The sequence below is a fragment of the Oryx dammah genome, unplaced genomic scaffold (assembly GCF_014754425.2).
Source record: "Oryx dammah isolate SB20612 unplaced genomic scaffold, SCBI_Odam_1.1 HiC_scaffold_9, whole genome shotgun sequence".
NCBI classification, from domain to species: domain Eukaryota; kingdom Metazoa; phylum Chordata; class Mammalia; order Artiodactyla; family Bovidae; genus Oryx; species Oryx dammah.
The window spans coordinates 7,587,313-7,601,347 of NW_024070193.1; positions in this window are offsets into that span (position 1 = coordinate 7,587,313).

Below are 14,035 nucleotides of genomic sequence, written 5' to 3' on the forward strand. Positions count from 1 at the left end.
ATTGATGCTTTTGAACTGTGGTGTTGGAGAAGACTCTTGAGAGTCCCTTGGACTGCAAGGAGATCCAACCAGTCCATCCTAAAGGAGATCAGTCCTGAATATTCATTGGAAGGACTGATACTGAAGCTGAAGCTCCAATACTTTGGCCAACTGATGCAAAGAACTGACTTATTTGAAAAGACCCTGATGCTGGGAAAGATTAAAGGCAGGAGGAGAAGGGGACGACAGAGGATGAAATGGTTGGATGGCATCACCGACTCAACGGACAGGAGTTTGAGTAGGCTCCTGGAGTTGGTCAGGGTGATGAAGAGTTGGTGATGGTCAGGGAAGCCTGACATGCTGCAATCCATGGGGTCACAAAGAGTCGGACACGACTGAGCAAATGAACTGAACTGAAGGCCAATGACTACATTAATGGACAGTACAAGCATGGTACACAATAGATATTCGTAAATATCGGTATTACTTGGACTCTGGCATCAAGGATTCCTATGTTTAAATTCTGAGGCACATTACTAAATGTTTCCAAGCTTCAGTGTTTTCATCTGTAATGTGGGCCTAATAACAATACCTTCCCTATAGACTGGTTCAGAAGATTAAACAGAAACTGCAAATGCTCTTCACCATGGTGGGTGATTCAGGTTGCTTTCTGCAGGGGAAGAGAAGCGCTGCAGCCCTGAGAGGGCTCTTTGGGTGTGAAATCAAACACCATGGGTTTCGAGTAATAGACAGAACAGGCCTCCCAACTTTGTGGCAGTATGTTCAATCCATTCAATCTTACGGATCTCCTCTGAAAAGTCTTTTAAGGATAACAAATCTGATCAGGTTTCTGGCTGGATGCAAACCCTATGGCTCAAAGCAAAGTGAGAGATGGGGATGTGGATGACAGGTTAATTCCTCTCCCCTATTCCTGGGATTCTGACAGAAGCTTATACACAAGGAGAATCAAGAATTATATAATAGTCAATGAGTCCTGGCAAAGTAACCTGGGCAGATATGGCTTAGGCAAGAAGGCAATGGGGTTTCTCACCACTGTCCTCATGAAGATCCAGTACCCTCACCCTGAGGTGTACCAGTAGAAAGAAAGTGCAATCCAGAGACCCCCCAAGCCCACACTCCTCCCACAGAAGCTGGGACAATCAGGGTTGAGAGAAAGGGTCCACATCGGCCCTCCACTGAGAGGGAAAAGGGACATGGGCCAGAAGCAGAAACCTGGGGAAACAGGAAACGAGGGGAGTCACCCTAGTACCATTCAGCTGTGCATTCAGTTCAGTTCAGTTCAGTCGCTCAGTCATGTCTGACTCTTTGCAACCCCATGAATCGCCGCACGCCAGGCCTCTCTGTCCATCACCAAATCCCAGGGTTCCCTCAAGCTAACATCCATCGAGTTGGTGATGCCATCCAGCCATCTCTCCCTCTGTAGTCCCCTTCTCCTCCTGCCTCCAATCCCTCCCAGCATCAGAGTCTTTGCCAATGAGTCAACTCTTCGCATGAGGTGGCCAAAGTACTGGATTTCAGCTTTAGCATCATTCCTTCCAAAGAAATCCCAGGACTGATCTCCTTTAGGATGGACTGGTTGGATCTCCTTGCAGTCCAAGGGACTCTCAAGAGTCTTCTCCAACACCACAGTTCAAAAGCATCAATTCTTCGGTGCTCAGCTTTCTTACAGTCCAACTCTCACATCCATACATGACCACTGGAAAAACCGGAGCCTTGACTAGATGGACCTTTGTTGGCAAAGTAATGTCTCTGCTTTTGAATATGCTATCTAGGTTGGTCATAACTTTCCTTCCAAGGAGTAAGCGTCTTTTAATTTCATGGCTGCAATCACCATCTGCAGTGATTTTGGAGCCCCAAAAAATAAAGTCTGACATTGTTTCCACTGTTTCCCCATCTATTTCCCATGAAGTGATGGGACCAGATGCCATGATCTTCGTTTTCTGAATGTTGAGCTTTAAGCCAAGTTTTTCACTCTCCTCTTTCACTTTCATCAAGAGGCTTTTTAGTTCCTCTTTGCTTTCTGCCATAAGGGTGGTGTCATCTGCATATCTGAGGTTATTGATATTTCTCCCAGTAATCTTGATTCCACCTTGTGTTTCTTCCAGTCCAGCGTTTCTCATGATGTACTCTGCATAGAAGTAAAGTAAGCAGGGTGACAATATACAGCCTTGACGTACTCCTTTTCCTATTTGGAACCAGTCTGTTTTTCCATGTCCAGTTCTAGCTGTTCCTTCCTGACCTGCATGTAGGTTTCTCAAGAGGCAGGTCAGGTGGTCAGGTATTCCCATCTCTTTCAGAATTTTCCACAGTTTATTGTGATCTACACAGTCAAAGGCTTTGGCATAGTCAATAAAGCAGAAATAGATGTTTTTCTGGAACTCTCCTGCTTTTTCGATGATCCAGCGGATGTTGGCAACTTGATCTCTGGTTCCTCTGCCTTCTCTAAAACCAGCTTGAACATTTGGAAGTTCATGGTTCACGTATTGCTGAAGCCTGGCTTGGAGAATTTTGAGCATTACTTTACTAGCATGTGAGATGAGTGCAACTGTGCGGTCGTTTGAGCATTCTTTGGCATTGCCTTTCTTTGGGACTGGAATGAAAACTGACCTTTTCCAGTCCTGTGGCCACTGCTGAGTCTTCCAAATTTGCTGGCATATTGAGTGCAGCACTTTCACAGCATCATCTTTCAGGATTTGAAATAGCTCAACTGGAATTCCATCACCTCCACTAGCTTTGTTCGTAGTGATGCTTTCTAAGGCCCACTTGACTTCACACTCCAGGATGTCTGGCTCTAGATGAATGATCACACCATTGTCATTATCTGGGTCGTGAAGATCCTTTTTGTACAGTTCTTCTGTGTATTCTTGCCACCTCTTAATATCTTCTGCTTCTGTTAGGTCCATAACATTTCTGTCCTTTATTGAGCCCATCTTTGCATGAAATGTTCCCTTGGTATCTCTAATTTTCTTGAAGAGATCTCTAGTCTTGCCCATTCTGTTCTTTTCCTCTATTTCTTTGCATTGATCGCTGAGGAAGGCTTTCTTATCTCTTCTTGCTATTCTTTGGATCTCTGCATTCAGATGCTTGTATCTTTCCTTTTCTCCTTTGCTTTTCGCTTCTCTTCTTTTCACAGCTATTTGTAAGGCCTCCCCAGACAGCCATTTTGCTTTTTTGCATTTTTTTTCCATGGGGATGGTCTTGATCCCTGTCTCCTGTACAATGTCATGAACCTCTGTCCATAGTTCATCAGGCACTCTATCTATCAGAAGTAGTCTCTTAAATCTATTTCTCACTTCTACTGTATAATCATAAGGGATTTGATTTAGGTCATACCTGAATGGTCTAGTGGTTTTCCCTACTTTCTTCAATTTAAGTCTGAATTTGGCAATGACAGAATGTGGTCCACTGGAGAAGGGAATGGCAAACCACTTCAGTATTCTTGCTTTGAGAACCTCATGAAGAGTGAAAAGGCAAAATGATAGGATACTGAAAGAACTCCCCAGGTTAGTAGGTGCCCAATATGCTACTGGAGATCAGTGGAGAAATAACTCCAGAAAGAATGAAGGGATGGAGCCAAAGCAAAAACAATACCCAGTTGTGGATGGGACTGGTGATAGAAGCAAGGTCTGATGCTGTAAAGAGCAATATTGCATAGGAACCTGGAATTTTAGGTCCATGAGTTAAGGCAAATTGTAAGTGGTCAAACAGGAGATGGCAAGAGTGAACGTGGACAATCTAGGAATCACTGAACTAAAATGGACTGGAATGGGTGAAATTTAACTCAGATGACCATTATATCTACTACTGCAGGCAGGAATCCCTCAGAAGAAATGGAGTAGCCATCATGGTCAACAAGAGAGTCTGAAATGCAGTACTTGGATGCAATCTCAAAAACGACAGAATGATCTGTTCATTTCCAAGGCAAACCATTCAATATCACAGTAATCCAAGTCTATGCCCCAACCAGTAACACTGAAGAAGCTGAAATTGAATGGTTCTATGAAGAACTACAAGACCTTTTAAAACTAACACCCAAAGAAGATGTCCTTTTCATTATAGGGGACTGTCATGCAAAAGTAGGAAGTCAAAAAACACCTGGAGTAACAGGCAAATTTGGCCTTGGAATATGGAATGAAGCAGGGCAAAGGCTAATAGAGTTTTGCCAAGAGAACGCACTGGTCATAGCAAACACGCTCTTCCAACAACACAAGAGAAGACTCTACACATGGACATCACCAGATGGTCAACACTGTAATCAGACTGATTATATTCTTTGCAGCCAAAGATGGAGAAGCTCTATACAGTCAGCAAAAACAAGACCGGGAGCTGACTGTGGCTCAGATCATGAACTCCTTATTGCCAAACTGAAGAAAGCTGTGCATTAACCATCTGCAACTCAACATGCATTCATTCAGCAAGCATTACAAGGGCCTTCTACATGCAAGATAGCAACCATTCCACAAAAGACAGTTCCTGCCTTCACAAGGTTCACTGTTGAGAGAGAAAGGCAAGCAAATAAACAAAGTGATCTGGTGTTTGAAGGCAATGAGGTACAGGAAGGAGGCTCTAAGAGTCAGAGGAGGGTAGCTCTCTCAGCCCAAGCACAGGAGCCCAGGGAAGTAAGCCGGCAGGAGACAATCTGTACTTGAGCAAGGGCTGCAGAGAAGCTCCTCAAGTAGATCACTGGAGAGGGAACAAGTGCGCAGAGGCGACCAAGAAAATGGCACAGGCCAAGGGCTTCAAGTGGCACCGCCACTTGATAAGAGAGGTAGATGGATGGCTAGATGGACTGCAAAGACAAACCACGTGAGTGTGTGAGAGGAGGGGATGGGGGCATCCCTCCCAAGGGAGGTTAGGAGTGGTGGCCAGTACAGAGGGAGGGCAGGACCAGGTAGTGTCCCCTCCAGGCACTTCCTTTGAGCAGAAGCAAAACAGGTGATGGGGAGCCAGGAATCTCCCCAACACAGTACCCAAGTGCATTAGCTATTTATGATTCCATATCCCCCATTTATTCATTAATCCAACATTTATTGAGTGCCTACTGTATGCAACATCTATATCCAGCTCTCAGGAGTGGATTCTATCCTGCTGGCCACAGGAAACCCTTGATACCATGAGACACCCTCAGCTTTGCTTTTCAGAAAAAGTCTGTAGGACAAAACGAGAGACTCAGAGAAGGAGCAGTGTCACAAACCACAGCTGGAATGAAGTTCCTGTGTTCACTGAATGATTTAAGAGTCTGGAGACAGGATCCAGAGAGATAAACAGACTATCCTAGAGCATAGAGTGAGGCATGCTCCAGCACCAAGGAGGACTCTCCAGCCAGGTGCTGGGCTGTCAGAACTGACTTCCTGGCAGAGATGATGGCTCAGTGAAAGCCTGAGGATCAAGGAGGGCCTTGAGACATCTCAGGATTAAATCAGCTCCCCCACCCAGAAGCATAAAAGAAATTATTTTATAACCAGACACACTTTTCCTCATTTTAAGTTGCATTTGTTTCAGAATGCAAAGTTCCCATTCCATCCTGCCTAGCATGTTCAATCCAACCTCATGGCTCTTCAGCCAAATTCAGGATACATACCATTCATTTTCTGTTCAGTGCTCCCTTGCCAAAATCTCCCCCTTTCCCCTCACTCCCACAGTTGATTCTTCTAGTGTAGTGGATCTCAACTAGAAGATGACTTTCCTCCAGGGGCCATCCAGCCATGTCTGGAGACATTCAGGTTGTTACAATTTGGGAAGAGGCCTAGTATCCCCCACAACAAAATCATACCCCAGTCCCCATCTGTCAGCAGTGCCATGGCAGAAAACCCTCCTCCAGTCTCAGCAAGTAGGACCCTAGATCAGGCCCCACACAGATGGCTGCAGCTGACTCCAGACTTATGGAACATTCCAGATACTTTACATGGCCAAAGGAGACTCAGGCTGTCCACAAGTGCCCATTCCTGTCACTCCACCATTTCCACAGCCTTTCCACACCTGCTGATGCAAGAGAAATCCATAGCGGGTCCCACCACAGGTGCTCTCCTCTTCCCCACAGCACGTGCAGACCTAGTGGGGGGCGTGATCCCTGTCTCCCTACCCCACCTTCCTCGGCCAGGCGACTTTAGAACACCGCAGTTTTAGGTTATCTTTCTCAGCAATCCAGTCTGTGCGCATATGGGAAGGGATGAGGGGGGCTATCAGATGAGGAGAAATTATAAGGGAAAGCGTATCTATGTGTGATGAAAGGAGGCATTCCAGTGGCAACAGTGTATGAGAAAAAACAGAGTCACAGAGAAGAGGCGGCTTCAGAGAATAGGGGGTGAGTGGCTCCATGAGAAGGGAGAGAGAGCAGGGGATGGGAAGAAACGGGACTGGCGGCTGCAGAGCAGACGGCAAATGAGGACAGGCTTGCTGCAGAGTCTGGCCTGTTGAAGCCAGGGAATAGATGCATACTTGGGCCCTGAATGGCCCGGGCAAGTGGTGGATGTGCTGGAGGAAGACAAGAAGCGGGGCAGGGACTATGGGCGGAGGTTTTGGTAGTGCTCCTTCTGGGACACAATGGAGGGCTCTGCCAAGGCAAAGAGCTCTGTGCGGAAAGAAATTAACATATTTGAAAGCTACATTTTTAGTTGTTTGTTTTATTGGAGGATAATTGCTTTACAATATTGTGTTGGCCCTCTGCCATAGAGAAGCACTCATCAGGACTGCGATTTAGGGAGTGGGGAAGGTCAAGGGTTGAGCCCAGCCCAAAGGGATGGGGAGCACTGACTCCAGGATGTGGGATTCTGTTTTTAGGACAGGCTGAGTTAGAACTCCTGGAGGCGGCAGTGTCAAGAGAAGCTGGATGTGCTGGCCCTGAATTAGCAAAGCAAATGGGTAGAGATCCACATTTGTGGGGGTCACAGGAAGTGAACACTGTGGGAATGGAAAAGTGGCTCAAGACAGGACCCAGAGGAATAGAGGCAGCAGAAGAGTCCCAGAGGAGAAGGTGAAGGTGTACTAGGCAGGGCAAAGACAATTGCAGAGGAGAGAGCTCTGGGCGGAACAGGAAATGTCAGTGGTGTTTAATACTGCCAAGCAAGATAAGAGCAGAAAAACACATCTCCTGATCCTGTGACGCAATCAGAAAGGCACAATAATTTTGAAGCTCCTGCCGTGTCTCTTCCTGGGCCAATTCATGTAGCAAAGGGGCACAGAATCGTATTTCTTCCTTCCCACAGAAATGCATAATTTTTGTCCCCAAGTTCTGGGCTCTCTCAAGGACAGGACCAGCCTTTGCAGTCTGAAGGTCCTTGGGAGAGGGAAGTGCCCTTTCCAATGACCCTTTCCAGAGGGTGTAGTTGACTCCTTTGGAACAGGAAGGGATGGGACTGTGGACTCTGATGCAGAGATAAGAGCCCGCTCAAGGCCCCGGGGCCTGGAAGGGATTGGCTGCAGAGCCTCTGAGGAGCCTCAAGGACCAGCCTGCAGGAGCACTGCGCAGGAGGGAGCACTGCCTGCAGTTTTCAACACAGGGGCTCGCATGGGTGCTAGCCCTCAGAGGGGCCCAGAGCAATCACCCAGGCTAAGTACCAAGGCAAATCCCATCCTGCACAGTTAAAATCTGTCAGGATTTAATTCTAAAGAAATTATTTTTAAAGTGAGATGCTACTTAATTATCTTTAACTTTTGTTCATAAGAAAAAAGTTTTTATCTAGTTAAGATATGGTTAGTATACAATCACCGTGACTGTCCAGCACAACCAACCCTACAAAAGCTGGAGCAGGGAAAGAGAGGAGAAGGGCGCACTGGGGGTGGGGCGGGTGGATGAGCCACTTCCTCTTCCATTCTGCTCTCCATACCCTGTGGACAACGGTGAGAACCAGGGGGACAGTCAGATGGAGTGCGTGTGCAGCATGGCCTCCCTGTGCACATGACTCGTCCTTCCGTCCAGCATACACGTGGGTTTCACAGTCTTGCAACATGATGGTGCTGAAAATTCCAGTTTCCATTTCCTGTCATCCAGGGTAAACGGCATTGCAGAAAAGCAGAACCCTCAGCCTGTGCCCTACTCTGCCCAGATGCCCACTGCAGTCCTGGGGATGGGGCTGCTGCCCCCGTCACTGGAAACCACGCTCAGTCGCTGGGACCTGCCTGTCTGCGGGGTGACAGAGGCCAGTGACTGCTGGGCTGGGACTGCAGAGGCTGGGCCCCTGCTCTCCCCGTGGCATGGCGCTCGCGGGCCGCCCCAGAGCACCGCAGAGGGTCAGTCGAGCCCTCACACTGTGCAGAGGCCTGTGCTATGCCCACGCCGTGGTGGCTTCTCCCTCTGCCCAGTCCTGCCTCGCTCACTCCCTCACACGTGAGTGTCCCGGAAGCTACCCTAACAGGCCCGCTGCCGCTGAGAGCTCTGGATTGCCAGGAACGCAATCTAAGATAGCCTGATTTGGGGTACAACTTTCTCTTCCACTGAAACTCAGTCACAGATGCCAGTAAGTAATAAGATGTCTCCACCTTGAATTCTGTTACTTTCCCTTCCCTTGCTCCATCTCTGGGATCCAAGTAGCTGGTCCCTCAGGAACCTGAAAAAGAAGACTAAGAGGAAAAGGGAGGAGAGGGGAAGAGGCCTCCGCACACTTCACCTGGTTAACTAGCGTTCAGACTGGGCTTAGAGACTCCCACACTGGAAAACCCGGCCTGCTGCCCCTGCTGACAGCTCCAACAGCTCCTGAGTGCTCCCCTCGCACAGCACGTGACCCCCTGAATCATAGCCGGGTGTGCACCTGACCATCTCCCCCCAGAGAGTTACTGCCATCAGGGCAAAGAAGGGGTCTACTTTGCTTGCCATTTTCTCCAGGGACCTGGCAAAGCTCCCGGCACTTGGGAGACATGTCCTATAGGGTCCTGGCAGGAAATAAACAGCACATACAAGTAGGGCAACTGAGGCAAGTTTGGTAAGAAGACTCTACAAGATTTAGTCAGGGCATGAGGAAGCCACAGTGTACAGTGCAGCACCTGGTGGCAGTGAGAGCAGGCTGCCATTCCCACTGCCAGGAACAGGGGGCAGGGCACAGGCATGGGGAGAGGCTGACAGCCACACACAGGGCGACACATCAGTCCCATCAGCAAGACAAACCCTGAGAACCACCAGGAAGGAGCCAGGGAGCTAAATCCCCTGACCTCACTCTAATCTCCTGCCTAAAACTCCCCATTGGCCAAATGCAGCTGATAGAGGACAGAAGAGACTGCCATTATAAGATAAGGAGTCCTGGGCATAAACCAACGTGGAGGTGAGTAGAGAGTGGATCAGTTCAGTTCAGTTCAGTCGCTCAGTCGTGTCTGACTCTTTGCGACCCCATGAATTGCAGCACACCAGGCCTCCCCGTCCATCGCCAACTCGCAGAGTTCACTCAAACTCACATCCATCAAGTCAGTGATACCATCCAGCCATCTCTTCCTCTGTCATCCCCTTCTCCTCGGCCCCCAATCCCTCTCAGCATCAGAGTCGTTTCCAATGAGTCAACTCTTCACATGAGGTGGCCAAAGATTTGAACTTTCAGCTTCAGCATCAGTCCTTCCAAAGAACACCCAGGACTGATCTCCTTTAGGATGGACTGGTTGGATCTCCTTGCAGTCCAAGGGACTCTCAAGAATCTTCTCCAACACCACAGTTCAAAAGCATCAATTCTTCGGCACTCAGCTTTCTTTACAGTCCAACTCTCACGTCTATACATGACTACTGGAAAAACCATAGCCTTGATTAGATGGACCTTTGCTGGCAAAGTAATGTCTCTGCTTTTCAATATGCTACCTAGGTTGGTCATAACTTTCCTTCCAAGGAGTAAATGTTTTTTAATTTAATGGCTGCAATCACCATCTGCAGTGATTTTGGAGCCCCCAAAAAATAAAGTCTGACATTGTTTCCACTGTTTCCCCATCTATTTCCCATGAAGTGATGGGACCAGATGCCATGATCTTCGTTTTCTGAATGTTGAGCTTTAAGCCAAGTTTTTCACTCTCCTCTCCTCTTTCACTTTCATCAAGAGGCTTTTTAGTTCCTCTTCACTTTCTGCCATAAGGGTGGTGTCATCTGCATATCTGAGGTTATTGATATTTCTCCTGGCAATCTTGATTCCAGCGTGTGCTTCTTCCAGCCCCATATTTCTCATGATGTACTCTGCATATAAGTTAAATAAGCAGGGTGACAATATACAGCCTTGACGTACTCCTTTTCCTATTTGGAACCAGTCTGTTGTTCCATGTCCAGTTCTAGCTGTTCCTTCCTGACCTGCATATAGGTTTCTCAAGAGGCAGGTGGTCAGGTATTCCCATCTCTTTCAGAATTTTCCCCAGTTTATTGTGATCTACACAGTCAAAGGCTTTGGCATAGTCAATAAAGCAGAAATAGATGTTTTTCTGGAACTCTCTTGTTTTTTCCATGATCCAGTGGATGTTGGCAATTTGATCTCTGGTTCCTCTGCCTTCTCTGAAACCAGCTTGAACATTTAGAAGTTCACGGTTCACGTATTGCTGAAGACTGGCTTGGAGAATTTTGAGCATTACTTTACTAGTGTGTGAGATGAGTGCAATTGTGCGGTCGTTTGAGTATTCTTTGGCATTGCCTTTCTTTGGACTCGAATGAAAACTGACCTTTTCCAGTCCTGTGGCCACTGCTGAGTTTTGCAAATTTGCTGGCATATTGAGTGCAGCACTTTCACAGCATTATCTTTCCGGATTTGAAATAGCTCAACTGGAATTCCATCACCTCCACTAGCTTTGTTTGTAGTGATGCTTTCGAAGGTCCACTTGACTTCACATTCCAGGATGTCTGGCTCTAGGTGAGTGATCACACCATCGTCATTATCTTGGTCATGAAGATCTTTTTTGTACAGTTCTTCTGTGTATTCTTGCCACCTCTTCTTAATATCTTCTGCTTCTGTTAGGTCCATATCATTTCTGTCCTTTATCGAGTCCATCTTTGCATGAAATGTTCCCTTGGTATCTCTAATTTTCTTGAAGAGATCTCTAGTGTTGCCCATTCTGTGGTTTTCCTCTAAGAGCATTTTTATGAGGAATCAAAATCGTAAAACATAGACAAATATTTTTACCAGAACCCATGAAGTGTTATGAAAGTATATGCTACTCTTGTGGAATTTTTCTTATTGCCCTAACTCAGCACTCTATCTCAGATACAAAAAATCCTAGAAACCATTCTGAAATATGAGGGCATTTACTCAGTAGACATTTTCCCTTTCTTTTCCTAGGGATACACACTCACAAGGGGTTGCCTTCTGAGTCCACTTGTCTGCTAATTGAAGAGTACTGAAATAATTCTCAGGACTTAGTGATTTTCCCTCTTTCTTCAGTACCATATCTGTAGTAGGATTAGGTTTAGGTTCAGCTCCAATTCAGGCTTCCCAGGTGGCTCAGTGGTAAAGAATTCATGTGCAGATGCAGGAGCCACAGGAGACCTGGGTTCGATGCCTGGGTCAGGAAGATCCCCTGGAGGAGGAAGTGGCAACCCACTCCAGTGTTCTTGCTGGGATAATCTTATGGACAGAGGAGCCTGGCGGGCTACAGCCCATGGGGTCACACAGGGTCAGACATGACTGAGCATGCATGCACAGCTCAGGTGCACCACTTTCAAAGTTGTGGCACAAGATCATACCCTATTTCTTGTTCAGTTGCTACTGGCCACGTTTTAGAATTTTTGTTGAAACTATCTTTTAGTCATTTTACAAGGTACTGGAGAAGGAAGAGTTCATGACCCTACTTCACTCTGCCATCTTTACTAGAAAGCCCCACAGAAATGATTTTGAGATTCTATAGAGGTTTCAAAAGCTTAAGTACTGCTTCCCCTTGGGCGGCCCTAGATGTATGTAGTGGTATTTGTGTGCTGACTGTGGAGCTTGGTTGGTGGGACTGTTGTTTATAGTTGGGCAGCAGGGAGATATTAGACACCTGTTTATGGGGCATTAGCTGTCCTGACTCAGCAGAGCAACCAATTACATTTCACCACAAGATGTTGCTGGTGGCCCTGGGAAACCAACCTCATTGGAATGGTAGGGACAGACGCTAGGCCAGAGGGGACTCGGTAGGGAGTAAACAACATGAAGCAGCTGGACAACTAATGAAAGCTGTCTAAGAAGAGGGAGAATAAGTCGCTTGAGCAATGTGTGAGGTTAAGGGCAGGATTACAGTCTTTATCTGAGAGACCTCAGCATTTAAAACTTCTGGAGAGACCAACAGAGAAAGAGAGGGTTGGACCTAAAGCAAAACATGGAAAACTCTAATGGAGGTTAGACAGAATGAGAGCCAGAGTGCAGGAGGAGACATCAGCCTTCAATAAAAGAGGAGCAACTGAGTCTATGGAAAGAGGGAAGAAAGGAGAATCTGAAGCTAGGGACCAGGGAGCTGAGGGAGTTCAAGAAAGGTAGAAGGTGAGGCCATTTCCTGAACATAAATGTAGGTGACGGGAATGGGCATTTGAAGAGATGGCAGAGTTTTAAATTGCTCAAAGTAGCCAACAGAAAATAGGAGAAAGTGGCAATTTGGGACATTCATCACCTATTAGAGTTAGAAGGAAAACTAGAAAAATCCTTGGACGCCAGTTGAGACTCAGTTCAGTTCAGTTCAGTCGCTCAGTCGTGTCCGACTCTTTGCGACCCCATGAATCGCAGCACGCCAGGCCTCCCTGTCCATCGCCAACTCCCAGAGTTCACTCAGATTCACATCCATCGAGTCAGTGATGCCATCCAGCCATCTCATCCTCTGTCATCCACTTCTCCTCCTGTCCCCAATCCCTCCCAGCATCAGAGTCTTTTCCAGTGAGTCAACTCTTCGCATGAGGTGGCCAAAGTATTGGACTTTCAGCTTCAGCATCATTCCTTCCAAAGAAATTCCAGGGCTGATCTCCTCCAAAATGGACTGGTTGGATCTCCTTGCAGTCCAAGGGACTCTCAAGAATCTTCTCCAACACCACAGTTCAAAAGCATCAATTCTTCAGTGCTCAGCTTTCTTCACAGTCCAACTCTCACATCCATACATGACCACTGGAAAAACTATAGCTTTGACTAGACGGATCTTTGTTGGCAAAGTAATGTCTCTGCTTTTGAATATGCTATCTAGGTTGGTCATAACTTTCCTTCCAAGGAGTAAGCGTCTTTTAATTTCATGGCTGCAATCACCATCTGCAGTGATTTTGGAGCCCCAAAAAATAAAGTCTGACACTGTTTCCACTGTTTCCTCATCTATTTCCCATGAAGTGATGGGACCAGATGCCATGATCTTCGTTTTCTGAATGTTGAGCTTTAAGCCAAGTTTTTCACTCTCCTCTTTCACTTTCATCAAGAGGCTTTTTAGTTCCTCTTCACTTTCTGCCATAAGGGTGGTGTCATCTGCATATCTGAGGTTATTGATATTTCTCCTGGCAATCTTGATTCCAGCCTGTGCTTCTTCCAGCCCCACGTTTCTCATGATGTACTCTGCATAGGAGTTAAATAAGCAGGATGACAATATACAGCCTTGACGTACTCCTTTTCTGATTTGGAACCAGTCTGTTGCCCCATGTTCAGTTCTAACTGTTGCTTCCTAACCTGCATATAGGTTTCTCAAGAGGCTGGAAGTGGACAAACAGGAGATGGCAAGAGTGAATGTCGACATTCTAGGAATCAGCGAACTAAAATGGACTGGAATGGGTGAATTTAACTCAGATGACCATTATATCTACTACTGAGGGCAGGAATCCCTTAGAAGAAATGTAGTAGCCATCATTGTCAACAAAAGAGTCCGAAATGCAGTACTTGGATGCAATCTCAAAAACGACAGAATGATCTCTGTTCGTTTCCAAGGCAAACCATTCAATATCACACTAATCCAAGTCTATGCCCCAACCAGTAACACTGAAAAAGCTGAAGTTGAACAGTTCTATGAAGAACTACAAGACCTTTTAGAACTAACACCCAAAAAAGATGTCCTTTTCATTATAGGGGACTGGAATGCAAAAGTAGGAAGTCAAAAAACACCTGGAGTAACGGGTAAATTTGGCCTTGGAATATGGAATGAAGCAGGG